At 35.1% G+C, this 26,863-nt stretch overlaps 1 protein-coding gene across 2 annotated transcripts in view; it reads right to left on the reverse strand.

Moving 5' to 3' along the window:
* The window catches only part of LOC148949393 (18S rRNA aminocarboxypropyltransferase), a 48,369-nt gene extending 35,491 nt beyond the window's left edge, over positions 1 to 12,878 (reverse strand). Inside the window, exon 1 of one of the 2 annotated variants that reach the window (XM_089092945.1) lies at positions 12,849 to 12,878. The gene's annotated coding sequence lies outside the window, so the exon portion shown is untranslated. Of the gene's footprint in view, positions 1 to 11,687; positions 11,809 to 12,848 lie in introns of those variants that run through there. The other variant, XM_089092946.1, reaches the window with a different exon arrangement.
* Positions 12,879 to 26,863: the final 13,985 nt, after the last annotated feature.

Below are 26,863 nucleotides of genomic sequence, written 5' to 3' on the forward strand. Positions count from 1 at the left end.
AAACTTTTGTTTCAGCTTTAGCAGAACATATTTGGTTTCAACCAGATCACTTTGTAAAATTTGATGAGGCTTTAGCTATTTCAAATGATCAGGGGTACACACAATGGGCGAGAGAAGGCATTTAAATTAAAAAACATATGTTTGCTAACCTTTCGATAAATAGGGACACAGGTAGTTTAAATATTGACCCAATTTATGATAATCTTCTAAAGAGTGAATCAACAGTCAATAAGGGAATTAAGATTATAAATAATCACAAGGGTGCTAGACCAAATTTTACCTGCTAGGCTGCTAGACCAAAACGAATTGCTTCAATAGTAACCAATAAAAGGATTATTTCGCAACAGAATAGTTAAAGTAATTTCCATTTTTTTATTTTTCCTCAGTTGCTCTGGTGTTCTCACTAAAGTAACGCCATAATAGCATCTTTTCCCTACGCCGATCAGTTTGCGCCAATTGTATAATTTTTTTTTTGTTTTGGTGGTGGTTTTATTTTTTTTTCTTTATTCAATTTTTTTTTAACTTATTCTTCTTCTGTTTTTTTTGCTGAAGATGCCCTTTTTTTGATACAAGCAAAATATATGCGTTGTTTTGCATTTGTCTTTTCTTTTCTCTCCACTGGCGACAGTCTTGTTTGTTGTTTTTTTTTTCATTGAGATTTTTCTCTTTGTTGTTTTATTTTGTCATGGCTGGCCAGTTCGGCTTAAGACCTTTCATTTTTTTAGGTTTTTTCGTGCCCCCCCCGAAAAAAAAATCTTTGAGTAAAACCCCCTCCGAAAAAATCCAGGGTACCGCCAGGTGTTACCATGGAGGTTAATCGTTGTTACCGTGGATTACCGTAAAGTTAAGTAGTGCTACCGCTTCCTCAAACATGACTCTTCAAAGAAAAATTTAACTGCTTTGAGAAAAAGACTTGAAAAAATAATGTAGTGTGTTTATTTTTGAAATAATGTATAATTATCCAACATAAGCAATCTTCTCTGCAAGATGAGCAAAGCTTGGGCCCTCTCAGGCTTTATTCTGAAAACATTATCTTGTATTAATATATATGTACAGTGGTCACAGGCAAAGTAGCAACAAGCTTTAACAGTCTTAGCACTGTAAAATAGGCAATTAGGAGGTTTGATAAAAATTCGATAGCTTAGTGAAGATCCAGTTTTGAAGAGTCATATTTTGAAAGAAGCAGCTTTACAAGAGAAAACTGAGATTCTAGGGCATAGTCATCAATACCAAGAATCACTTGGTAACCACGCATTAACTTTTCAACTTTTAAAAATTCAAGAAAATCAGAACTTGAAGGGTCAAAGGCAGATAAAATATCAAGCAGAGGCATATTTTGCATGAAAAGTTGGTCCATCTTGCCTGTGAAATGGTCTATCACCTTGAAGTGTAGAAATTTACTGGAGTCTGATTGAACTGGCTGACTGATATTGCATTTAATGGTTGTTGAATTTGAAAAAAAGTCAATTACCTTCTCTTGCTCTGAGCGCTGATTATAGATTCTGGGGACTTTAAATCCTAGATGTCATGTAGAGCCAAAAATTTGAATATGTTTTTGCTTAAATTTTTCCATTTGTTGTCATTTCTCAGCTTTTGGAGTGTCTTGTATGCCCCAGTAATCAGTGCAAGCGCCTTATAATTAACAAACTTTCTGTTTGAATTTGCTCTGACAAACAATTTACAATAATTAACACTTTTTCCATCACGTGCAAAGTTTGAGATAAAAAGAGACCAAGTTGATCTTTTCACACTGCAGCTAGAGCCTAACTAGAAAAATAGCAGCAAGCAAAAGACATGATGTGTTGTTGAGATATCTGAGAGAGGATATTGACTGCCACTGGAACCTGCTATGGGTCCAGGGATGCAAACTGCACTTTCATGTTGACCTAGGTCATTTATTGTATCTCTTGCTTTCAAAAGACTGTCACAGGTAGGGAAATCATGTCCATTAGCCCCACACTTTGAGCCTCGATGTTATTACCAATTTCTCGCAATTAATTTCCTCTATTTTTCTTCCAGATTTTCACCACAAAAAGTCCAAAGCTTGTTGTCCCATTTTACTCATTGTTTAACTAAAGCTTCACAACAACAAAAAAGATAAACTGATGCCTAATTTTGAACTCTAGTCAAAGATCATGACAACATGTAAAACAATAGAGAAGAATTGATTTTCACATTCAAAAGAAGTTTGTCAGTGTAAGTTAATTCTCATCGGTATAATTGCTTCCCATCAGTATAATTTGGATCCTCCAGGAAAGTAAAAAGTCTGACTGACTTTTCCATAAAAAGTAAAAGTCATTGAAAATTAACAGTACTATAAACCCTAGTCAGAGACCATGACAGCAGGTACAATAGCAGAGATGAATGGTTTTACACATTTCAGAACAATAAGGTCTCCCTGCAGTAGGTATAATTAGGATGCTCCAGAATGGGCACAGAAGAGACAATTCAAAGCAAAGTCATTGAAGAGTAACAGTGCTATTTAATGACTCTAAAAAAAAAAGCCCATGTGTAACCAATACAAATGACCAGTAAGTCAGTCTCGCTAGTTGAAGATATCACGCATCTAAAATACAAAATAGCTATTAAATAGAAATATCAAGGTCTTTTCAAAATCAAGGAGAATATGACTGCCCTCCCCCCTCCCTAATTTCTGCCACTGACTAGGATAGGTGAATAAATCTTATAAAGATTTCCTGGAATTGATATTTGTGTATTTTTGTTATTTACTTAATAAATTGGAGGAAATTTCTAGATGATATTTTCATCATCTTATAAATAATAGGGTTAAAAGAATGAAACTTTCAGGAATGAATTCAGAGCCTAAATTATTTGCTAGCTAAGATACGAATACACTACTTGATGTATGTTTTAATGCTCTTTCCAAACATACTTATTGCTACCCTTTTAAATTCAATTTTAAGCCCTTAAAATGACATATTAGTATTTGAGGTCTTACAAGAAACCTTTATTCAGGTAAAGGTTAACCAGAGGGATATATTTGAGGGAAGACCTAAGAATTATTGTTATTATTTATTCATTATCAAAAGCAGGGTAACAGCACTGCCTAAGCAAAAAGCAATGTGGGCCAAAACATTTTTTTTCAGACCAGCACACTTTGCATAGAAGGAGTTGTAATAGGAACTTTGAAAGAGGCTCATTTGATTAGAAACTGAAAGTTCTAGTACCCTTTTTAATACTCAAAATTGATTGGAGGGCAACAAGCCCCCTCCCCCTCTTGTCCTATTTTCCCCAAATGTATCCTATGGAAATTTTGAGACAGTCATTTGCTAAAAAAAAGACAAAAGGTCATATAACAAGGTCTTCAGGGTTGAAAAACTCCCTGGAGTTTCAAACTTAATTTGTACTTAAAAAATGACTGTGGACTGTCAGTCTAATATACACATACTATAATTTATTCCTTAAAGTTTTGATAATTTTTATTATGTATTTGGTTTTCAGTAAAGTGCAAATTATGTTTTGCAAATTTTTCAAATTATGTTGAGAAGGCATTAGGGTTGTCAGCCCTACATAGACAGATTGAAGTCTTTGGTGCTCTTTAGCCAAAGCATTTTGGTGCCCCTAGGCCCAAACAATTTGTGGGGGATTGAGAAACAGAGATTTGCAGGAAAATCCCCTAAAATTTGGAGTGATGAGCCAAAATTAGTGCAAGAGAGAGGTGATACGAAGCTCTCAGCTGCCATTCTTGAGAGACATCTGACAGTTTATTAGCAGCTACAAAATTCCTGTGTTGTTTTAAAATCAATTTTCTGTTAATAGGTAGCACAGCATCAAAGTGCAGCTGACACTTTGACAATAAATCACATCAGTTCAGTTTTTGTTAAGAAAAAAATTACTCTGTGTTTTCTTTGTGCCCCTTGGCATTGTCTGCCCCTAGGCTGGACCTACTGAGCCTATGCATAATTCCTGGCCCGGCCCTAACCATGTTAATTTTTGCTAGTTTTTTAGTTTGACTGGGTTGGTTTCATTTATTAATTGATGGTGATTTGTGGTAATTTCATGTGTGGAAGATTATTTGACTTTATTTCTGCTCAGCTTTGGTTTAACGGACCTCTTTATTTTTCTTTGAACAACTTGTTTTATGGAAAAAGATTTTTAAATTTATCCACAATAAAGACAGAAACTGCAGATTAAAAAGAAAAATAATAACACAAAAAAATATATTCAATATACAGTAACAAATATATTCAATATAGAAAACAAAACTAATCAGAAACACAATGGAAAAGCCTAAACAATAGTTTATTAACACTGAAGAGATTAACCGATTTTGACAGAATATCCACAGCTAATTTATCAAGCTTGAAAAAAGCATCAATGAGCTGCAATAATTAGAATACCTTATTATTTTTATGGTGGCAATGCAAAAAAACAAAAGGAATTAAACATAATAAAAATATACAACACTTAACTTTTTATAATCCCTTTTCTGGAGAAGACTAGCAAACCCAGAAATAAAAAATATTTCTGGAACACAAAAAACAACATGCATTCTGAAAAGAAATTTTTAGTTAAATCAACCATGGTTTGGACAAACTTTTCCATTAGAAATTCTAATATTCTAATTATTAAACAAACTAACTTAGAACAGGATGAAGACAGAGCTGAACAAACAAAAACCCTACAACCAGGCAGCAAAGAACCACTTGAATGGCTTTGAAGTAGGGTTATTACAACATAGAAACTCACACTTTGCAGAATTTAGACAAACATATTATAGCTAGTGACTTAATAAGACAATGAATGCAACATAATAGTAATGTGATGTGAATAATTAGGCTATGTGAAGCAATATACTTTAGCAAAGGAGATAAATAAGTATGATTGTTATAGAGTAGTTTTATGAGTTCTTTAGAGACCTCTTAAAATGTGACCCTGTTCTGAAATTTTAATTTCACTAAACTGAAATTACTGTTTTCATTTTTATTTTATTCAATACAGGAGAAAGTCACAGGCTTATCGCAAAACAAACACAAGAAATGACAGCTAAAACAGTAAAACTGCAAAACAAAAAAATCAAACAAAAAATATTCTTCAATAAAAAACAACTATGCAACAACTATATTACAGAAACTGTTTTCCATGAAACTCAGTTTCAACAAGAGCACTCTTAAATGTTTGCACCGTTTGTGCAGAAACTACAGTATCAGGTAAACTATTCCAAAGTTTTGTTGTTTGGTTAATAAAACTACATTGACCTATTTGCTTGTGCACTCGCGGCTGATACAGTTTATACAAGTTTTGTCAAGGGGCTGAGTAGGCTAATGACTAAGTTTGAAGAAATCAGCCCAGTCCACATTATCAACACCCTTCATAATACAGAACGCATTGATCAGGTCAATCCTGTCCCATCGAAATTCTAGAGAAGGAAGTACCAAACATTGCAGTCAACGCTGATATGGCAGATGACTCAAATATAGCATAAACTTTGACGCCCAAAACCTTTTCAATTTGGTCTGAGTCACATTTCCATGTTAGATACCACACAGAGGAACAATATTCTACACACCAGGCGTACTATTGTCTTGTATAGTGTCATAAAAGTGTGAAGGCTAAATTTCATGAAACTTCTCTTAATCCGAAGCAGTCTGTAATTAGCATTTTGCAAAATTGTTGACACATGCTTGTGAGACTTCAACTGGTTATCAAAGTGAATACCTAAATCCCTTACTGAATCTGCAGATGAAACAGGTGTATCACCAAGAAAATAATGATAAGTCAAGCTTTTCAAAAAGTAATTAAGTGCAAAACATTTTTGATGGATTACAAACATTACACCAAGTTCAATTTACACCAATCATTTAGGGCATTCAGATCCTATTTAATAAGGGCGACGTCTACCAGGGAGGTAACAGTTTTATAAGGTTTTACATCATCTGCAAACAGTTTGACAGTGGAATGACAAAATACTTCAGGCAAATCATTGACAAACAAACAAAATAACACTGGGCCCAAACAACTGCCTTATGGCACAAGACTCAAAATCGGGCTCTCAGTTGAAAGTAGCCTACACTACCAACTATAACTTGCTGGGAACAGCCTGATAAGTAATCTGTAATCCACGCTAAAGTTCTACTGCCTAGCTCACACTTTTTACATTTTTCAAGCAACAAACTAACTGAAACTTTGTCAAACGCTTTACTGAAGTCAATGTACAAGCAATCAAACTTCAAACAAAAATCAGCCATATTTTGGAAATCTTTTATAACTTCTAGCAACTGCATTTTGCATGACCTGCTTTTTCTGAAACCATGTTGTGACAGATGCCATAATTTATTTCGCTTGAAGTAATCCTGTATCTGATATACAACAATCTTTTCAAGAACTCTTGAAAAAATTGAGGTGTTTGAAATTGGACAATAATTTGCAAATTGGGACTTAGATCATCTTTTATGGAATGGCTTTACAGCCGCTTTTTTCCATGCTAAGGGGTATTTACCACTCATTAGACAATGGTTAAATCAAAACGCAAGAGGTTCAGCTAAACACGTGGCTGTCTTCTGAAGAAAAGCGTTAGAAATGCCATGTATATTTGGAGCTTTATTAACAGAAAGGTCATGGAGAATTATTAAAACCTGCTCTGAAGAAATACCAGTCGTCAAAGGGCACTTTGTCTGCTGAAATAAATTTGGTAAAATGGAGTGAACTGCATGCTTGAACATCATTCAGATTTACAAAAACTGACAAAAACACTTGATTAAACATATCAGCCTTTTTCTGATCATTGCTTATTAATTCACTAGTAGCTGGGCTGGGTCATCAAAAATGCTCAAATCATTCAAGGAATCAGTCTTGTTTCTATTAACATACTTCCAAAACTCATTTGGACACCCTCAAATGCTAGTAATGATTGATGATTTGAATGATTCCTGGTTAATGTGTAGAGACCAAGTGGTGTGACTCCAAACCCCTTTATATGCACACCACAAGTCTTTATTTTTTTTTCGAACATATACCATCTCCATTGTTTATTTTTATCACTAATAGCGTCAAGTACAAATTTTGGCAGTCATCTTCTTTTTCTTGAACCTTCTTTTATGTAATAATGTCAAATGAACCTATCACATACTTCTTTTCTAACCTCTTGGATGAATTCAAAAGCAACATCCACATTTCTAGACTGAAGCTCCTCAGCAATAGAAACGGAACAGATTAAGTCATGAATTTCATTGTAATGACCGTTGCTGTAATCATATAAAAAATTAGAACCAAAGTTCACTGCTGCACTCACATTCATTGATAGACATAACTACATGGTTGCTTTTACCTAGAGGTGGCAGCATCTAAAGGTCTAATATGTCATCTGGAGATTTTGTGATCACCAAATCTAGTACATGGGGAGTGGAATTACTTCTGAGTCTTGTGGGATCAACAACATGCTAGTACAGAAAACTATCCTGTAAGGTTTGCACAAGTTTAAAAGCAAAATTCTGGTCTGTCCCTGATGTAGCTTAGGATAACCAGTCAATATTGGGTGCATTGGAGTCACAAAGAACAAGATTTTTTGAGGAAACAGACAAAAGTACAACAGATAACTCAGCAGGCAATTGTCATTTAACATACTAAATTAATTTTTAGACAGGCTTTGATATATGCCCACAATCCTCACATTTTTGGATACCCCTAACAACTTAACTTCCATACTAATTACTTCACTTAATTCCCTAGCAAGAATATCAACTTCTGCATATTTCAATTCTGACAACAACAAAACATATATACAAACTCCTCTTTTTGAATGCTTGTTGTACACAATATTATAACCCAGTATTTCCACTTCTACTTATTTTGGCAGTAGAATACTTATTTTTGGACTTTTCTACTTCCAAATATTAAATTGACTCTTCCATTTCCATTTTTCCACTCTTGCAAGTCCATTTCCTGCGGGTCCAGAGGTCCCTAAAAACCGAAAAGTGGACCAAAAGTGGTGAGTATGGACGGACGTTTCCAGAAAAAGTAAAGTGGTAAATTTGAAACTGATCAACCATGGCTTCCATCGTCTGTTTCTGTCATACCATTCCTCACCCACTCCCATTTTGACATTTCCGCTTTCATGGTTGCAGCAGTAGCTCCAATGTAGTAAAGACCGAACCACAGCCCATAGTAACCAAAAGTTAAAAAATGTGTTAAAAGAAAACTGACACTGATTTAGGAATGATAAATATTATCTCGGTTTATCTTAAAAGTAAAAGTTTATTGTAAAATAAATTTACAGTGATTTTAAAAAAGAGCCTAAAAACCCTTGAAAATGGTGTCAGATCAAAGCAAAAATTATACAATTTGAGTCAGCATGGTCAAAAACCTTGTACAGAGGAATTAAACTCACCCACCTTGAATAACAAGGAAATGACTTCTTTGCATGAGTAGCACTTATCTGTCTTCCATTTTTTTCCTTTTTACCAGGGCTAGCAGGTTACCAGAACATCATATAGAAATTCTTAATGACTCATTCAAAAGTTATTTTTCCTATCGACCTTCTTTAAATTCTACCATCTGCAAGTTCCAAATGGCACTAAAAACGGCATTTTTGGTGACACATCTCAAATGGAAAAGCTGGGGCTAGCAGGCTATTAGAACTAGCTCAAACAATTAGATTATTAGAGCTGATGTTCTGTTAGTAGAGCATTGGACTTCAAATCAGTGCCTTGCATTTGATTCCAGCTTGGATATTTCTTTTTTCAATCACGGTTTTGTCCCTTCTATATGACTATTTCTCAGATGATTCACTATTTTTGTAATGCATATGCATGTAATTTTTAAACTTGTAAAGTATTTTGAATAAAAAGGGAATAGAGGTCATCCAGTCCATAGTTTGCAACTACATCCCCATTAGAGCACTAGATCCATACCCCAGCCAGAGGTGTAATCTTGACAAAATCCTGGGGGGGGGGGGCCAAGTTGGAGCCAAATTTCCCAAATCAAGTAAAAATGACAGAAAAAACTAAAAACAGTAATAAAAAAGGTAAAGATGTATTAAAGAAAACTGACCCGTTTCTGTGGATGTTTAAATTATGAAGGCTTATCTTAGTTTTTACAATATTTTTGGAGAAATTAAATTTCAGCTGGGGGTGGGTGGAGAAGGCACACTGTATTTTCTACAAGAAAGACTTAAGATGATCTCAGGTTAAGGCAGCCTTGCAGAAGCATGCCACAACATCAGTACAACTTACTAGTGAGAAAGCCTGGATCTTAGCACAAACTATGTTATCTGTAAGATCTCACAGATAGTGAAAGCAAAATTGCATACTTCCTGGTGGAGCATGATTTGCCTTGCAGACTACGCAACAACCTCACAAACTCAGCAAAGTCATTACCAGGGCCAGACCTACCAAGTAGGCTTGCTCTGGGCAAACAAAAAGTTACAAATGCAGTACCTCAGGCACTTTGAACATAATTCAGGGAAGACCTAGTGGGCATGTTGCACAGTACTGCATTTCTATAATTGTGGATGAAACCACAGACGTGTCTGTTGATAAAGAGCTGGAAACTTGCATCACTTTTGCTGATGGTGGTTTAGAGACAAAAGATGATATGTTTAATACATTCTCTTGCTCACACAGTGCTGCAGATGTGGTATTTGACAAACTAAGCCAATGTTTGCAGGCACTGGAAAAGGAAGGCATTTACTTACAGAACTGGGTTAGCTTTTGTGCAGACACAACTAACTATATGATGGGACTGTTGTTATAGTTTGTCAACACTCATCACAACCAAGTATCCTTGGGTTGTGGTAGTGAAGTGCTCATGCCATCTTTCCCATTTGTGTGCTCAATATGCCTGCAAAAATCTGCCTAAAGGACATGAGGATTTTGCTGGACTGTAACTTCAAATTTTAGGCACAGTGCCAAAGGAATACATGCATACAAAAAATTTAAAATATTCACCCATGTTCCTGAAAGAAAGTTTGTTGCTCTTGTTCCTACACAATGGCTTTTTTTCAACAAACCTTAAGAGTTCTGCTAGAGCAATGGGACGCCTTGAAACTTTACTGGACAGATTTAGCAGTCAAAGAGCTGTTGCATGGTAATAACCAGGTTTTATTGACGCCAAGAAATACCTATAAGCAGGCACTGATGAAGTTTATAGAATATGCTCTTGCAATATTCAATGAATTCAATATGCTTTTTCAGAGTGAGGTGCCCATTTTCTTCTAGTTGGAAAAAGAAGTAGAATCTGTAGTGAAGACATTCTGTATGAATTTCCTTGCTCCTTTCTACCCTTCAGAGCCAAAAAAAATGTCAAGGATGTAGATGTAATCAACAAAGAAAATTACCTTAAGCTTGACCAGGTGTATTTTGGTCTGAATGCCAAAGCTGTCTTTTGGATTTGATGTCTAATACCCAATTCACCAAAAGCAGCAAAAAATTCAAGAGTTGGCTAGGGAATTCTACATAGAAGCAGTAACACAAATTCAGAAAAGATTGCCATTTGAAGGTAAGATATACAAGTTTGTTGAGCTTGTGAATCTGTCTTTCACTCTTCCAGGAGAAGCTAAAACAGTACTGGTGTGTTAAACATACACTTTTATATACTAATAAGAGATGAAACCCACCAGATTGGTTATTTTCAAGAAACTGCTATTGAGAAATGGAAGGCAAAGAGTAGTTTTTATTGCGTTTACAATATTTAAACTGCTGTTTTTTGGGGTTGTTGGGGGGGATGGGGGAAGGTACCTAGGCTAGGTATTTAATATATGGTATGCTTTACCCCCACCCCCCTAATGTGCAAATATATAGCCCGAATTTGTTTATAAACTATTATATATTCATCCTATTTTATTTTATTTCATTAGCATTAACCAAACTTGACTTTTTAGAAGTGACCATATAATGCACCAGTACTACTAAAACCTTGTAACCTTTTTTCATATCCTTTGGACTTCCTTTGTGGAACAAAGCAAACATTGAAAGGGAGTGCTGAGAATTGCCTTTAGCTAGTCCCCCCCCCCCCAAGATGGCATGGACTGTGAAAGTGTTGACCCAGTTTGGTTCTGGAATATGTGGTAAGTGTAAAAACCCCAACTGGATATAAAAAGTTTGAAAACCCTTTGAAAGTAGTCAAATTTCTCTTCTGTTTACATTTTCCAAATGTCATAATAGAAAGACTCTTTAGTCTCAAGCACAATCAGCTAGCCAATGTAACCCTTTGCACCACTCTTCAGACAAACTGTGGACTAAAACAAAAAAGTGGTCACAGCCGCATGGTCACTGATGATTTGCTTAAAAAGCATTTGAAGTGGGTTAAATCTAATGTGACAGCTTCAGGATGCTAAAGCAGATGTTTCCCCTTTAGAATAGAAATATGAAGCAGGGTTTTGAAGTGAATTTTGCCTTTAAAGCCAGAAACATTTAAAATGTTTATAGGTCCTATCACATTGGGCTTAGCTAGCCAGTATTTTCTCTGATTTTCTCTGTTTCTACTTCTCTGTCAGTTCTACAATTAAAGTCATTCATCTGAAAAAAAGCCTCATGTGAGCCTTAGGAAGCCTAATTTCTTGTTCAAATTCTTCCAACAACTTATACATAACCTACTTATTTGCTACTCATATTTGAAACCATTTCTACTTCTAATCTACCTATTTTTTGGGCTTGCCTACTTTAATCTGGACCATGCCAAGTGGAAACACTATGGTTGTTTTTTCACTCATCAATGTGCTAAGATCTTACATCTTTTGTCAGAAAATGCTTAAAAGTGGAATCTTTGAACTAAGATCTTGCATCTTTTGTTGTTTTCATGCAAACATCTCTCGTCATTGGTCTGAGAACAATGATGAGTATATCATCAAAGTTCTCTCATCATTGTTCTATATGGCAGAAAGATGGCATCTTTTGTGCTTTTTGCTAACATCAGTGAGCTGTAAGATCTTAAAACAAAGATGATTTGAAAAACAATAATCTTTGCAGAAAGATGAGCTGAATTGAAGTTATCAAGTATTTTGCAGTACCATGTCTAGGCTGCATCAAGACATGGCAAATTGTAGAAAGAGAAAAGCCAAGACAGATAGTCCAAGTAATTGATAGGAAAATGGGTAAGTTTGTACCAAATCATATTATTGACTTACAAATAAAGTGAATATACCACTCAATGCCTTTTTTTATGCTCTTTCCAAATATAACAATCATTTTTGTCAGAAATGAATTTTACCCCCACCCCTAAATACCAATTCAGTGTATATATTTGCTCATTAGGGGGGGGGGGGTAAAGTTTAAACTTACCTCCCATTTACATCAGAAATAAAATTTACCCCCACCCCCCTAATGTGCAAATATATACCCTGAATTGGTATATATAGAGGTGGGGGCAAATTCATTTCTGACAAAAACGATTATTATATTTGGAAAGAGCATAAAAAAAGGCATCAAGTGGTATATTCACTTTATTTTTAAGTCAATAATATGATTTGGTAAAAATTTACCAGAAAATGTTTAAATGGCTGCAGCATGGGTAAATGGCAGGAGTAAGATCAATGAATCAGAGAAGATAGGCCTATAAGGTTTCTGTAAATATAGGCTACCAAAGAATACAGTTCATCAAGTTTGTTTGAAAATATATCAGCATTTGTATACAACACAGAAAGATTATTCTTCCATTTCATGCCTGGAAGGGGCTGCTTGTCCCTAATGTTACTTTGAAAAATGTTACCTTCTGACAAATATTTTAAAAAGTTTGTACGGAAAGGGATAGATTGCCTTAATAAGACGCATTTGACCATAGAAGAGGCAGCTAGGTCTATAATTTAAAATAAATCTAGATTTCAGTGGCAATCAAACAATTGCTAAAGTTACTTTTTGTTAGATGAATGCTAAAATTATCAAAGTTAAGCTTACTACACTGATATAAGACATGCCGGCGTAATTTGAATATTAAACCTTTGATCAGTGTTACCAACACCTCAAAGCAAAATGTACCACATATTGCATGAAAAATGTACCAACTACAAAAAAATGTACCATATCCCAAATTAATTTCCGCGTGGTACGCTTCGCGTAACACGCGGATCGTCGGTGACGTAAAGCACTATCTATGAAAATTTTGGATAAGACATTTTCATTCGCTTTATTTTTCCGTTCGTTTGTTTCTCTTTCTCTTCTCGTACAGTACATTGTTCCAGACCACCCTTGAAAAAATTTTTCGGAATAACATATCTTACTACAGAAATATTTTCCTACAAGCTAACGAAAGTCGTTGTTCTTTGGACATTTACGTCCATTTATAAACTTGGCAAACTTTTTCAAACTCAGAACGAGCAGAAATTAACATGAGTAGGGCTCAAAGCCCCTATGCCTTCCCAAGGCCAGAACATAACTTGTACTTTACTGAAAAAATATAAATGTTTAATTTAATAAATCAAATAATAATAGCATTTTGATTAATAAATATCAGCATATGTATATTAAACTGACAATGCACATTCATTTGTATTTTTTTTCAGCAAAGTGTAAATTATGTTCTGGCCTTGGGAAGGCATAGGGGTTTTGAGTCCTACTCATGTTAATTTTTGCTCGTTTTGAGTTTGACTCGGTTATTTATTGTAATTTCTGTTCGTTTTGGGTTGCATTTATTTATCGGTGCTGATTTGTGGTAGTTTCACGCTTAGTAGATTATTTGATTTTAATTTTGGTCATTTTTGGTTTAATGGAGTTCTTTGCTTTTCTTTGAAAAACTTATTTTGTTGAAAAACTTTTTAAAATTAATATCTGTTCGTTTTATATTGGCATAGTCTTTTCAGAGAAAAAGAAAAATACCGCTGATATGCCTTATTGGGAATTAACATTAACACAGTTCATTTTGATTTAATCTTAAGGCAAAATTTAGTTTTTGAACATATTGGGCAAATGGGAGGGTGGGTGGGGGAGGGGGATTGGTTGCCCTCCAATCACTTTCCACTATTAAAAAGGGCATTAGCCATTGCATTTTCCGATCGAATGATCCCTTTTCCAAGTTTTTACGACAACTCCTTTAATGCGAAGTGCCCTGGTCTAAAGGAAAAAAACAAACAAATTATACATTTTGCCAACATCATTCTGATTTAATCCTAAGGCAAAATGTAGTTTTTAAACATAATGGGTAAAGGGGAGGGTGGACGTGGGAGGGGGATTGGTTGCCCTCCAATAACTTTCTACTATTAAAAAGGGTACTAGACATTCCAATTTCGAATCGAATGAGCCCTTTTCAAAGTTTCTACGACAACTCCTTCGATACGAAGTGCCCTGGTCTAAAGAAAAAAAAATAATACATTGTGCCAACATCGTTCTTTACTTTGGCAGTGTAATTGCGCTGTCTATGATAATTTCCCTTCGTTTTAAGTTTTAATGTTGCTCCTTACTTTCAATTAAAAAAACTTTTTTTTTTTATTTAATCACTGGAAGAGGTACAGTTCAATATTTACATAAGTCTGCAATTTTCCTGAAATCCGACACCTTTCCTGTTGCAGAATCTGAGCAATCAAATGCAGACTGAAACCATGTGTCATCTCATTCAGAAGAGAAGAGGCACTCAAGTTCACAGCATTCACCAAACACAGTGGTCAGCAGCCATTTTAGTCAAGAGACTCAGATATAAACAATGGGACGATAATTTAATATCTGACAACAATATATGTTTATTAATGTTTCAAATCTATACCATAGCTTTAGACCTTGACTCAATTGCAAGTGCCACAACCACTATTGCCCCCACCCACAAATATTACTATTTACGTTAGTTCTACCCCAAGATGAAAGGATGATAAGCTATCTATCTACAAGTAAAATGAATCATTTTATGCAATTCTGAAAAAAAAGAAAACTTTCACTGCTTTCAAAGTTTGGTAACTACATTTACCGTTTGGAATGTATATATATATATAAAAATATATATATATATATATATATATATATATATATATATATATATATATATATATATATATATATATATATATATATATATATATATATATATATATATATATATATATATATATATATATATATATATATATATATATATATATATATATATATATATATATATATATATATATATATATATATATATATATATATATATATATATATATATATATATATATATATATATATATATATATATATATATATATATATATATATATATATATATATATATATATATATATATATATATATATATATATATATATATATATATATATATACACACACACACACACACACACACACACATATATATATATATATATATATATATATATATATATATATATATATATATATATATATATATATATATATATATATATATATATATATATATATATATATATATATATATGTAGTTGAGCTAGATAACATTATTTTTAATTTCTACTTACCTGTAAGACTTGTTACACAGAAAGATGTTTTTGTCGACCTTTGGACGCCGGAAATGAAGTGTGTTTACGAAAAAAGGAAAATAGGCGACTGCTTGTCTGTCTCTTATTTTGACTATGCTGAACAGATCTGGGTGAAATAAAACACTTGTAGGTGAAAGAATACAAACATACTGAATTGTACCACATTGTACCATAATTTTGTAAAATGTACCATATTTTGTGGGATTGTACTAAATTGTACCAATGGAGGTGAAATGTGCCAAAATTGCACATTTGTACCACATTTGGCATCACTGCCTTTGATGCCTGAATATTGAAAAAAGAGAGGAGAAAATTTCGCGCCTGTTTCTGTGCTTTATTTAAGGTCACATAGTCACACATATGTGATAGACACATAGTCGCGATGTGGTAAGATAGGAAACAGTTTCTGTTTGGCGTGAAACACAAAGACACTTCGCACTTCATACACTTCACCTTGGAGTGGGCTTGAACACAAGCTCAGCACCTCTGTTTGCTGTCTGTCCAAGCTGGAAAGTGCTCCTGGCCGTTGAGTCTCGTCGAGTCTGGTGGGCGGCAACTATACTTTTTTTTCTTTTGGGATAGAGCTTCGCTGGGTGGTCTACCTCTCTTAGGTGTCGCTGAGGATGCGCCAGACAGAAAGGCGCGTGCAACTTCCGTTTTAAACTGCAGCAAGTTCATGGGTTTTTGTCCAGTAGGAAGACATCTGCCATATAGGATCTACCCATTTACAATGGAGACGTCAAACAAGAAAAAGAAAATTCGCATGTACCACTTGTTTCGAGACTTGAAGTCAATTCTGTACAGCTCTATCAGCATATCGGCAAGATCAACGTCACCCATAAAGCGATTGTATTCCTTCACACAGTGTGGTCTCTTCACTTCTATATGCTCTTTTCGCTTGCCATCCCAAACATTGGCCCAAACATTTAGGGTTTGGGCCAGGTCTAGTGACGAAAACTAATTGTCGTAAAAGAGCTTGTAGTTCATGTGGTTTGGGATTCCCCTCACAAGTCGGAGGACAAAGTCACCACCAACCCCCAAATCACTTCTATAAACTGATCCCTTGCCAGTGTAGATTTCTAAATCATACACAAATCCACTGATTCCCGCTCAGAAGATGAACTTGTATCCCCACTTATGTGTTTTTTTCGGATTGTACTGCTTCGGCAATATTTGCTGCTTCGTCGGAACTATTTGCTCATCAATGACCTGGTGTTGTTCCGGGTGTCTCTTCATGCAGTTGGCTCGAACCTTTTCTATTAAGGAACAAGTATTATGAATCTTGTCGTGACCAGGTTCCCCCTGAGGATTTTGCGATACATTGTCATTGAAATGCTAATACTTCTTTATCAGTTCAAATCTGTCACGTGACATAGCATCGACTATCACGGAGTAACGAGTACATTTTGACCAGTAGCTGCGATAGGAGGGCATTTTCACTATTCCTGTAAACGCAAGGACTCCCAGGAAACACTCAATGTCAGTCGAAAAAACGCCTAACTGCTTGCCATCTTTCTGAATTGCATATATATTCGTCTGATCGCGTATGTTGCTTACTACTTCTTTATCGAAAAACAACCTTACATATTCCAATGGTGTCTTGCCGCTCATTTTCTGGTCAACTCGAAGCTGATCTTTCCACAGACTGTCTGGTGGGATCAAATCTACTTTCCTCCAAGCAATGTCTCGTCGTCTCATTGGTTTGGAAGTAGGAATACTTGGGGCTTGTTGTGGTCGGGTTTCTTCACCTCCATTAGCTTGAGACTCATCTTGACTGTCACAGTCGTTGGCCTCAATTCGGCCGGTTTCTTTTTCAGCTTCGAGCAGTTCTTCTAAAACTTAGTCAGGAGGAATATACTGTGGATCAGATGGGTCTTCATCTTCACTTGGCAGGTCTTCCAGGTCAGAAGTATCATCTGGACAAAGAACAAAATTCACTGCTTTTGCCAACGTAATTGGGTGTAAACGTAGTTTCTTCATAATTGTGGATTACTCATCATTAGAGAGCGCCTACTTTCGGCATTTTCTGGGAAACTGGATACGGGATTTACCTGTCTCCCAGTCTTGTATTCTCCGGTTTTCCTTCCTGTTTTCCGGTTGTCAAATTTGTCCATCCAGATTTCCATTAGTTAGAAATTCTCTTCTGTTGACCATGACTTAGACCTTTTAAAAGCTTATTTATCTTTTTTGCTAAACCCCATGACTTCCTTATCAAATTTATTAATTGATGAAACTCCCAGAAAACCAAAAAACCTTTTTTCGACTTGGCTCAAAGAACTGGCTATCTCCATGAAAAGCTCACGAAAATAGGTGTAAATGCGACTTTTCAATGTGTTTTGCACCGGGATTCAACAAAATACGAAGACGATACATTTAGATTGTAGTATCCTGTGCATGAAGAAGCGACACTCGAGAAGTGTATTACTGAGTTGAAGTTGCTGGTAAGCCTTGTGAATACCATGATCCTAAGGAGATGATTAGAGATAAAATTGTTTGTGCTATTAGGAATCCCAGAATACAAGAAAAACTACTAGCAGAATGAGAAAGCCTAACACTAGAAAGAGCAGTAGAAGTTTGTAGAGTATATGGAACAACCAAAACAGAGCTCAAATCCTTTAAAAATGAATATCATCCCCCTCCAATCAAAATAGAATTTGATACAATCTCCAGAAGCCAGGAAAAACCAGTATAGTCAAGATTGAGACAAAAAGGGACTGAATGTTACTTCTGTAGTCGAAAATATGGGCCTTGCCATACCTACCCTGCAAAAGGAAAAGTATGCTCAAAATGTAAAAACTTAAGTAAAATGTAAACAAAATGTAAAAATGATTAGAAATAAAACTGTTTGTGGTATTAGGAATCCCAGAATACAAGAAAAACTACTAGCAGAATAAAAAAGCGTAACACTAAAAAGAGCAGTAGAAGTTTGTAGAGTATATGGAACAACCAAAGCAGAGCTCAAATCCTTTAAAAATGAATATTATCCCCCTCCCATCAAAATACAATTTGATACAATCTCCAGAAGCCAGCAAAAACCAGGATAGTCAAGATTGAGACAAAAAGGGACTGAATGTTACTTCTGTAGTCGAAAATATGGGCCTGGCCATACCTACCCTGCAAAAGGAAAAGTATGCTCAAAATGTAAAAACTTAATTACTTCGCAAAAGTCTGTCGCAGCAAAGCAATGCATGCCATTGGGGACACTGAATTCAACAAACTTCAGAGGGAGTTGAAGAAGAGGAGATTCTGTTTTATACTTTTCAACAATATGGAAATAAGGACGAGGCTTTTGTTCCATTAAATATTAACAATCAGAGTTCAATCAGCTTTACTATTGATTCTAAAGTTCAAGCAACCACCATTCCAGAAGATTAATTTAGTCTACTAGCTCCAAAGCCAGCAATACCACCTACAAAGCAAAAACTCACTTGCTGCGGTGGGTCAATAATTCCTACCATTGGAACCTGCATTTTATCATGTAGTTATGGAAACACAGAACAAAGCCCAAATTCTTCCTGCTTGGACTTGGTGATAATTTGGATGGGGGTAAAGTAGAGCAGGGCTGCATCTAAAATGTTTTAGCTATAATTATTATGCAAATAATAAAGAACTGCTTTTTTAACATGTTGTCTTCTCTAGGTCTACAGGTCTTTCTCTAGGCTCATACCACATCAATACCCAGATAAAAATAAATAGCAACAAGACCATATACAATTAGTCCGTTTTTTCGCTCATCAATGTGCTAAGATCTTACATCTTTTGTCAGAAAACGCTTAAAAGTGAAATCTTCGAACTAAGATCTTAGACACACCGAAGAAGTAAAGTTATATTAATCCTAATTAAATCCGCCAAAATATGATGAAAATATAATACTTTAGTTTATATAATAATATAATTAGGGTTACATATTTGCGCATTAAGGGGGTGTGGGGGTAAAGTAACCAAAGCTAACTTAACCTAACCTTATTCCCACCCCCTTAACGTGCAAATTTAAAGCCCAAGCTATATGAGTCCAATGCATTCTGTCACCCGTTATTTGTCTTTATGGCTATGAAACTGGTTTTCAGAGATCATACATTATCCTTATTCTCCATAGCAAATTATTCTTAGTATACTTTCATCCCTAGACCTTTCCTCAGGGGCTGCGCGGTTCATGTTAAATCCAAAGGTATAGTTTTGGAACCTTTTAACTATGCTAAACAAAATGGCTATCTCAAACTTTTGATCGAGCAATATTTGGCAAAAAAAGGATGTGGCAGGGGGGGGGGGGTAGTGGCCCCCCGATATTTTTGGTCAAATAAAAAGGACACCAGCATTTTGAATTTCTTCTCAAATGAGCCCTCTCCAAATTTTCTAAGACTGTTGGTTTGATATGATCCCCTCTGGGAAAAAAACAAATTAACATGCATCTGTGATTTTCTTCTGGGAAATAATACATAATTCAACACTTTTGCAAATAGGTGCTTGAAACCTCTACAGTAGGGTTCGCTGATACATAGAGTCTAATCGTTTGATTTTAATTAAAATTCTTTGACTTTTAGTGGATATTTCCTCTCTCTTTCAAAAATCAGGCAAATTTTCACAGTTTCTTAGCCTTTTATGAGTAAAACGAAGCTTAAAAATCTTATGTATTTGGAATCAACATAACAAGCCAATGATATATTGCTCGATATGAAAATTCTGTTTCTAGAGTTATGTTTACTATTGAGCTGTGCCGCTCCATTTTTACAGTTTGCTATCACAAACTGTTTGATATATTAGTACATAAATAAAAAAACCTGAAAGAATAGGACGTTATTTGCGCTTATTAGATGTTTCAATTAGAAATAGGACAATTTAAAGAATTATTGGAGTTTAGATTTGATATTAGAAGTAAAGATTACAACCATTAGATGATTCCGAGAGTAGATACAACCCCCCTTACTCCCAATTGATTTTAATTATCAAACTACAATGATTTATTCTATCTAGTTATATCACAAATCCTATTATAAAATACACTAAGCCCTATTTTCCTTTTCAATGATTTTTATTTCATTTAGAAAATTATATTTAATGTATACATACCTTCTTACTTTTCAGTGACTTCGTTTCTGTTCTATTTACAGATCTCGAGAGTGTATTCATATCCACCATTCACTCCACTTTCAAAATTTTTAACAGAAGAAAATCTACCTTAGAACTGATAGATTATAGAGAAAAAAACCCATAAATATGAAGACAAAAGTTTAACCTGAGTAAATGTTGTTAAATAGGAAGTATAGAATATTTTTGCAAAATTTCGATTAACTAGGTTCGCCTAATATCTTGATGATAACGCCCTGAGGTTTATATATGATATAGACATATGGTGAGAAATCGGAAGTTTCAAAGGCAGTATATTTGCATAAATGCTAATTTGGCACATATTAGGAACTTTAGTGTATTACTACTTTGCTTTTTTTTTATTAATTAGGCCTAGCATCTTGTATGATTTATTCGATTGAATTATGAAACTAATATATTCTCTGAGGCCAACCTAAATCTTATACATAATAATGGTAGATGGTAATAAGCTTACCTAAGCTGTGAATGTCAGGTCTCGATTTTGTTAAAATGATGATTTCGACGGGACCTTTGCCTTCTAATCAGAATGCCAAGCCTTCTGGAGTCCACATCGGTCTCCTTCCGGCTTCACGACGATTTTCAATCTGCAGGAAATGATGGGTCAGGAATAAATCCTGCTACCATCTATGTGAACTACTCGCAGATATTGCTATGTCTTAGGAAATCAAAAATATTTTTGTATAGATGTGTTTAGGTGTTAGCTGATAGGTTTGAGAGCAGCAACACGTTTATGTCAGGATGGAGCTTTGCCTCACTGAAAATTCTCCTAGTGTTGATTACTTCCTGCTGGATGCATGGACATTCAAAAATTAGGTGGTTCAAGGATTCTGGAAATGAGTTGTGAAGTCTGCAATATGGATCAGCTAGTTTATGCCAAATGAACTCCTCTTCTCTCAGGATCAAAGAGTTGCTTTTGATTCTATAATAAAGAATGCTTTGTGCCCGTGATGGAAATAAGGATGGAATGGGCATTTTATTCTTGAAGGAACTCTTTGTCTAAGTATGACTCTGATGGTCTGGGCCTTCAAATTCGGATTAATTGGATTATTCAAGGAGCTACTAGCTAGCTGGTCTGCTACTTCATTATGTTTGATGCCTTGGTGGCTGGGTATATACTGGAACTTGACTTCAATAAGGATATTTTGCCTTATTTGCCTTAGCGTTCTGCTTTAACTGAGCAATGCTTAGAAAAAGAGTTTAAGATCCATAACTATCAGCAGCAAACACAAAATAAGAAATACCAAAGAAGTAGTTGAAAGGGTAAAAAGCATCAACATCTTGGAGAATACCACAATGTGCAGTTTTGATGCTATATCTTTGTTTACCAGCACACCCTTGCCCCGACTTGTACGAACTTTAAAATCCGCTTTAGAAAATGATGATTTCTGGAAAGAACTGACTAGCTTAGACACCACAGATATCACTATTCTCACTTCTTTATGTCTGAGCTATGCTTACTTAACTTTTAGGTATCAAACTTATAAACAGAATCGGGGCATACCAATGGGATCAGCCTCGGCACCAGTTCTCAGTGTGGTTTTTCTACAGCACATTGAAAATAATATCTTCAAGCAGGACTTCAACGATCTCCAAATCTACATGAGATATGTAGATGATTGTTTAATAATTTGGAACGGGATAGAAAAAAAATAAGATCCTTTCTCAATATTTTTAACCAGTAGGATCAGGATATTTATATCCTGAAACTAACCACACCATTAAAGTTGAAACTAACCACAATTTACCATTCTTAGAAGCTCTCATTACCAGATGGGATATTAGGTTTGACTTGAGTGTATACTGAGAGCCAGCTAATAGTAATAGATATCTGAGGCATGACTCCTATAACTGTCCCATAGTCAAAAATTCTGTATTCCATTCGTTGGTTGACATTGTGTTTGAAGTGGGTTCCTCTGGTTTTGAGCTGAAGGTTGAACTTGATCATGTAAAAGATGTTCTGACAGGTAATGGATACCCCCAACAAGTTATTGATGAGGGTATTTCCAGGAGAATGATGGGCACAAAAACCAAGAACATTGCCCCTAAGAGTAAAGAAAATAAGCCCTTTTTGCCATTACCTTATATTAAGGGCATTACTGACACTTTAAGCTCCACAGTCGCTAAGCTTGGCTTTAAGGTGTTTTTTCCATCTGGAATGATTATCTCCTCCTTTTTGAACAAAGGCAAGGACAAGATTACTTCAGCTCCACCAGGGGTATATGAGATTCCCTGCAGTTACAGTCATACTTGAACTATAGGTCGTACCATGAGATCTCTACATCGCCGATTAAAAGAACATGTTGATTTCATTGATGCCTGCCTTAAAAAGACAAAGCTTAAGGAGGAAGATGATTTTTCTGCACTGGCCCATCATATCTTTGAATGACTCAGCTCACTCCATTAATTTTGACCAGGCCCAACTTATTGTTCCACACCTCTCAAGGCGGAAAATCAGAGAAGCCCTGGAAATTGTTAAAAACAAACCAGCCATTAATAAAGACAATGGTGAGTTCCGCATTAACGAAATTTGGGAACCCATTACCCATAGACTGAAAACTCGTAAAAACTCCACCCCCTCCTATAGGCCCAACCATCTTTAGATCTGCTAGGATAGCGGCCATCGACGCCCCTATCTAAATTCAGGCCAAGTCACAACAACAATTCCAGGTTCGGCTCATTATTAGTGTTTTTCAGTGAAAATAGTTTTATTTTATCTAGTAATTTTATTTTCTGATGAGACATTTGAATTTGAACCTGATGATGACAGGCACACGTGCTATATCGTGAAAAATCACTAGATTTAGGAAAAAATTACTAGTGTTAGAGCAAAAATCACTATAAATCACTAACTAGAAGAAAATCACTAGGCAACATAAAAAATCACTAGATATAGTGATAAATCACTAGCGGTGGCAACCCTAGGCAACACTCCAAGCGCCAATAGCCACTACTCTTTTCTTCATTATTGGTTTAACGGAGGGGCCATAAAAAGTTTTTCTTAACAAAAATAACGAGCGAAAATAAGTTTTCAGAAAAGTAAAAAAAAAATTTACATTATAATGAATAATCAACGAAAATTTACAAAAAATAAAACATAGATAAAATTTATAAAAAATTTATTTATTAAAAATAAATAAATAATAAAAAAGTTACAATCAATAAAATCAACGAAGTTACAAACAATTAAACTAATATTCAACTCAAACTCAAAACGAATAGAAATTACTAGATATATGAAGTGGGAAATTTTCCCCCTTGAACTCCAATCAGTGCGATTGTTATTCGCACTTTACTGAAAGAATTTTATATTTTACGTAATTTGTCTTTTATTATTATAACATTGAATAATAAGAAGAGTAGCGAAAGTTCTCGAATTTGTTACGATTACATTTTCTAATATCAATTTAGTTCTATCACACAGATATGCACTGAAGTTCCATTAATATTTGTTCATTCCCAACATATTTCTTTAAAATGCATAAAAGAGCTGAATAGATTGGTCATTGCAAAACTTCACTGCGAAGAATAAAATGGATTTCTTCCAAAAATTATACTATTCATTTTATATAGGTAATTGAGCATTATTGCTCTATATTCTTAAAAAGAATAAAACTGAAAGAAGAATATGGAGATAAAGCTGTTTCTTTTAACTTGAAAATTTGCTTTGATGTGGTCTTGACTGCTATTGGAATTTTAGTTTATATTTATTAGATTTCTATTTAAAAAGTAAATATAACTTAATTTTAGTTTAATTCGTTATAACATTAACCAAAACAAAACAAAGATAAATGACGTCCCAGGACGAATCAGTTTTTACAACAAAATGATGCTTTCTTTCGCTTGTCTTTCGTTTTACAAAATCTAAACTGTATTTCATTGAAAACAATATGTATTGTGAATTTAGTTTTGTATGGCTATATCTATGATTATTTTTGGGGGAAAGGCTATGATTTTTTTAGAGGGGTCTTAAAGAACTTTACAGAACGTGTCATAATTTATTTACATACATTTTTTTAGCCAATTCTTTTATGAGTAAAATTGAAACTTTGGGCGAGGGGATGGGGGGAATGGGCTAAAACACAATAACACCCACCACTCCAGATGCATTGGTTTGGGTGTTTTGTTCGAGGGGGCTTACGAAAAAGCTTAACAAAATGCATCAACTTTAGTTTATTTGCATTTCATTGCTTTATACGAGTAGAATTTACCCTTCGGGTGATGGGGGGGGGGGGTAAGCGGCAGCCAGGTAACCGCTTTCATCTGGATATGACCTTGATTTTGATTTGACAAGAAGTCTATTTTTTATTTCTCTATCGCTTTGAAATCGCTTCAAATACATATTGCTTTCAGTAAAGTGTGAATTACAATAGTAGTGGGGCCATAGTCTATTTAAACGCAGCCCTATTCGTAGTTTTAAACGCAGTCCTGTTATGTCACAACATCCCTGGCAGATTCCGAGGATTTCCAGCGCATGCCCTCCCAGGATTCCCAGGCAAGATGACGTTATCTTGCTTCAGTATTAGAAGGAACACAGGTGGTAAGATTCCCACATCATCCAGTATTTTAAAGGTACCCTGCTTTAAATGGTCAGCGGGTGTTTAGTAATTGGAGTTGATGCAATCGTGCATGACAAGCTAGACTTTATGAACCAGCAGGGAATCCCCACTTATAATTGAGCAAGACACACACGTGGGTTTTATGTAATGACAGTGGACATGTGGCTCTTATGTAATGACAGCGCACACGTGGGTGGTGTGTAATGACAGCGCGCATCTTACGTAATGGCAGCGCCCCCATCACTGTCACATAATACTTTTTTGAGATTTTATTTTTCGTCAAGATGTTCAAGGCGTTTATTTTGTCTGCTTTCTTTCAAAGCGTTTTTTTTTTCTTTCTTTCAAGGTTTTTTCTTTATTTCAAGATGCTTTTTTTATTTAGCTCTTTATCCTCGTTAGAACTTGAAATTTCAATTTCCATCCAATAGAACAACGCCCCAGACGCCAGGTCCAACAGGCTATTTCTAACATTTTGTTCTGGCTAATATATTCTAGAAATAGCCCATTTCAAGCTAGGAGAGTTTCATTTTTCACGCATGCCAGGTTGACGATTATGTATCTCGGTTGCTCTTAATGTATTTTTAGTAATAAAGGCGAAAGGAAACTACAAGATCCTTAAATTGTTTAAACGCTTAGGTATTGAAGATTCGTCCTAAACAATAAATAAAAACGACACAAGCCTTTCCTGCCTCTGAAACAGAGGCTCAATATGCGTATAGATTTTTGGTAATGCTAAATCAGTTGACTATCACAGAATTTTCCCGCAATATCTTTTCGGCCTTCTTTTGGCTAGAATTGCTGTTTTGTACCCCAAATCGGCAGAAAACACTGCTTTGCAGTGGCACAGTCTTTTTGACTAAAGTAAATGTCTATTTTAACAGTTTATTTTGTAGGATTAGCAGCACCTTTTAAAGACGAACGTGCCCCGTACGAAATTACTGGCTCTGAAAAAGGAGGTTCAATATGAGTATAGATTTTCGGTAATTCTAAATCATTTGACTAACTCAGAATTTTCACACAATAGCTTTTCGGCTTTCTTTCGAATAGATTTTTGTCTTGCATCACAAATCGGCTGAATACGCTGTTTTGCAGTGGCACTGACTGTTTTGACTAGAACAAATATCTATGTGAACCCTTTATTTTTTGATGAGCAGCAACTTTTAGAAACGAATAAGCCACGTACGGCATTACTGTCTCTGAAACCGGAAGTTCAATATGCGTAAAGATTTTTGATAGTTCAAAATCATTTGACTATCTCAGAATTTTCACACAATAGCTTTTCGGCCATATTTGAACTAGAATTGTTGTCTTGCATCACAAATCGCTGCTTTGTAGGGGCACAGTCTTTTTGGCTAAAATAAATTTCTATGTTAACAGTATATTTTTTAGGATTATTATCACCTTTTAGAAACGATCGCGCCCCGTACGGCATTGCTGACTCTGAAACTGGAAGTTCGATATGCGTAAAGATTTTTGATAATTCAAAATTATTTGACATCTCAGAATTTTAACACAATAACTTTTCGGCCTTCTTTCGACTATAATTATTGTTTTGTATCACAAATCGGCTGAAAACCCTGCTTTACAGTGGCACAGTAATTTTTGGCTAAAATATATTTCCATGTTAACAGATTATTTTTTAGGATTAACAGAACCTTTTAGAAACGAACGCGCCCTGTATAGCATTGCTGCCTCTGAAACAGGACGCTCAATATTCTTATAGATTTTCGGTAATTCTATATCATTTGACTATCTCACAATTTTTACGCAATAGCTTTTCGGTCTTCTTTCGACTAGAATTCTT

Source organism: Artemia sp. Qi Xiang Cuo, chromosome 8 (genome assembly GCF_049724085.1).
Source record: "Artemia sp. Qi Xiang Cuo chromosome 8, ASM4972408v1, whole genome shotgun sequence".
NCBI lineage: Eukaryota > Metazoa > Arthropoda > Branchiopoda > Anostraca > Artemiidae > Artemia > Artemia sp. Qi Xiang Cuo.